Source organism: Chinchilla lanigera, unplaced genomic scaffold, assembly GCF_000276665.1.
Source record: "Chinchilla lanigera isolate Chin_1 unplaced genomic scaffold, ChiLan1.0 scaffold00086, whole genome shotgun sequence".
In the NCBI taxonomy this organism is placed as follows: domain Eukaryota; kingdom Metazoa; phylum Chordata; class Mammalia; order Rodentia; family Chinchillidae; genus Chinchilla; species Chinchilla lanigera.
In genome coordinates, this window is record NW_004955487.1 from 6885868 (window position 1) to 6889570 (window position 3703).

Here is a 3703-nt window from a genome sequence, read left to right on the forward strand (position 1 = left end):
CTCAGGCTCCAGAACTATAAGAAATGAATTCGTGCCTGTGAGTCTCCCAACATAGGAGGTCTTGTGGCAGGGACCCAAATGGGCTCAGAGAGCTTCATTTTGTGCCATGCTAAGGTCTCACTCAGAGAGATCTCAATGTGAACGGACTATTGAAGAGTCAGACAGGCCATCGTCGAAACACCTGCTCATCTTGTCCTCTCTACTACACATCCTGGAAGGTTTTTGATCTCAGAAATGATTTAAGAGTTAGGACAGATACTACCTTTAAAGTGAAATAATGGTCTTAGGCACCTTACTAAAAAAAAAAAAAAAAACACATTTGTTTGCTCAATGAACAAAGCACTTAGCTTAGGGCTTCACATGCAGCAAATACGCACTGTTTGCTAAATCAATCAACTAAGGGCTCTGAAGGGAATGCAGGGGTAGTTAAGTACATCAAGACTCAGAAAGTCCCAGAAAACATGCATAGTAGGCAACTGACCTTAGACAACTGGACTTGATGGTTTTACTATGCGGTAGACTGATTAAAATGCATCCATAAAAATTATATAATCATTATTTTAATTGCTACATATTTTATCATAGCTACATATTGTATTTAACCATTCCTGTAACTGTATATTTAATAACTCCCATATATCTTATTAATGCTATAAACATTTTACCTACTATTATTATTTTTTATGCCATACTGGATTACTTTCTGTGGATGTAGATGTATTCCAACAATAATAATAACAGTGACAATTTAGTTTCTATTATGTCCGTAAGGTTGTGCTACTTGCTTTAAACATATCTCTGATAATTTTCATGCATTGGCAAAATTCAGACCATAACTCTGCTTTATAGATTAAGATAGTCTAAATTAATCCAACATTACATGGCTAAAAAGGTAAATAAATGAAGATTTCCACTGTTCTGCTTACTATTTTTGAAATTGCTTTCCAAAGTGAATTAAAGGCCTTATCCCTTGAATTACTGAGTGAGCAGGAATAACAAATGGTGAAGTTCCTCAATATAAATTATCTCACTTATCCTGCACTACAATAGTTTCTTGAATTTGATCAGCAAATACAGAATTTAGCCATGAACTTGGTCTTTAAGAAGGGGCAGGACAACAGCTGCTGAGTGAATTAATGAGAAGCAATGAATTCACTATTGATGATGGGTACCATCAGTTGCATGTCACTCACTGTGTGCTCACGCCTTGCTTGTTCTGCTCAAGTGAGGGGCTGTTTCTTCCTTGGACACCTCGTGCTGTTAACTCTATACTAGCAGGGTCTTTTTTTTTTTTTTTTTTTTTTTTTTTTTTTTTTGGTACCAGGAATTGAACTTAGGACCTTGTGCTTTCCAGGCAGGCTCTTGTAAAGCTGAATTATATGTCCAGCTCTACCAGCAGGGACTTCCTAGATCTCCAATTCAACTACTATTGCTTCCCAAACTAATGTCAATGTTGACTCCTCTTCTCTACCTTTAAGACCACAGTCTTCAGCTATACTCATGAGCTCCACCACCCTCTTTCCAATCCAATCCCAATCCAATTTCCTTGCCACATCTTGCCCAGGGCTGCCCAGCTGCCAGTGCTACAGCATGGTGAGTTACTAGAAATTTCAGGACATCCCACTCCTTTGTTTTTGCACATTCCTTTCTGGTTGAAATGCCAACATCCATCTCTTATGCATTTCATCTTATGACTCAGAACTAATTCAAAGTCCACAAAGAAAGGAAATACATCTTTTAAATTTTTGTATTTCCATATCCTGGGTCTGGCACATAGTAGGTTTCAATAAATATTTGCTCTGGATTAATTCAAGGTTTAATAAAAACCTGCGTTTTCTGGGAAGACTCTCTTGAAGTCCAGGAAAAGTCGCTCCCTTCTGTGTGCTCCCTGGAGAACCTGATATTGTGCCACATGGTTGCATAATGAAAATATTTGTTTCCCAGTCTTTCTCTAGGGCTAGATGCTGAGCTCTTGGGTGGCACAGACCAAGTCTTACTCATGTATGGGTCCTTCACACTGAGCACTGGGAGCAGTTTAGAGTGAGCCTCCATAGATTTCCTGGAACAGCAACTACAACTCTCAAAGCATCACGTGATGTGAACAGGGCTGCGTTATGCTTCTCATTTTACAGATGAACAAACAAGGACCCAGGCAGAGAAAGGAAAATATGTCTCGGCTGAATTTCCATTTGAAATCAGAGGCCGGGGCTAGACAACAGGTCTCCCAAAGCCCAATGAAGACCCAGTTTGTTGGTGGCCACCCACAGAGGAGACCGGGCACTGTGCTTTGTGACCCATCTGGAGAGCTCGCCCTGAGCTGTTACTGACTCTGGCCTCGGTTTTCATGGGGTGAAACTGGATCGAGGGAACCTGCTCAGTTTGTGGTTGCAGTGACAGTCTAAGAGATGAATGATTCTGCCTCAGACGGGGGTAGGAAGAGATACGTACCTTCTTTTAAAACTCTGCTCTAGGGTGGCCACCTGTATCAGCAGCATCCTCTCTCATCTCTGGCCAACCTCCGGGAACTTCCAGTGCCTAGAGTGACTGTTGTACCAGGTGGGCACAATTAGAAGCAGCTCTCCTTTCATTCAAAAGCGTGCTGCGGCAGACAATGAACGCTATGCCCTGGCCTCACTGGAGTCTGAGCCACCCAAGTCCAAGACCTCACCTCTCCCAGAGTCCCTCCAACAATCCATTCCCAGGTCTGACCCCGGCCCTTCCTTCTTCTCCTAAAAGTTGTTTGTCCCTGACTCATTTGCTTCTTATTTACGGGGTGCACTAGGAAAGGCATTCAGGGTCTAAATTCAGGTCCCCGCCACCCCGTGTTCCTGCCTCAGCCAGTGCTCCAGGGCCGGCCCCCAAGGTTAAGAATCATCCCGGGGGGCAATCGCAGCCTTTCATCCAAGCCCAACAATAAACGAGCCGTGAGTGCACGTGCTGGCGTGAGGAGGCCCCGGGGAAACCTGGCAGGGGCCCGCAGCTGCTCTCCAGAGGCAAGGGTGCAGAGTTGGGTCCCTCTTGTCCTCTGAGCCCTCTGGACACTGCCCTCGAAGGGAGAATTGCTGATTCAATGAGGTCGGAGCCAAGGCCGAGGACACAAGCCGGTGACCCCAGCACAGCCAGCAGTAGATTTCTGCTTAAAGAAGCGCTGGAGAGAGGCGAGGACACTGACCCTGAGAATCCACGGAACCAAGTCCACGTCGGCCTGGCCGTGCACTCTCCTTCTGCAGACCCGAGCTGGGCCGTGCGGCGCCGAGGCCGGGGGAGCAGGTTGCAGGGCTAGGGCGCGGGGCGCCGGCTCCCAGGGAAGGCACAGGAGTGTGAACTAGGTCTCGAGGAACCAGCAGAGCTGAGGCTATTCCGGGGCTTGGGGACATGGGTGTCTCCGCCAAGGAGCTCCAGCCTGGCCGTCTCGGCGTGCCCGGGCGCGGAAGGATATTGCATTTTGTTTACCTTACCCGCAGGGGCACGGCCAGCCGGGGAGCAGGGAAGCAGTAAAGGAAGCGACAAGCTGCGCCAGCGCCCCCGACCGGCTTCACGGGACTCGCTCCTGACGCTGATTGACAGGCGCGCGGATCAATGAGGGTGCAGCGGGCCCGGGCGGGGCGGGGTCTGCTTGGGGCGGAGCCAGTGCGGGCTCATCGGGGGCGGGACGCAGGCTGGGAGCGAGCAGTGACTTTGAATGGGGAGCCGCGCGCGCGCA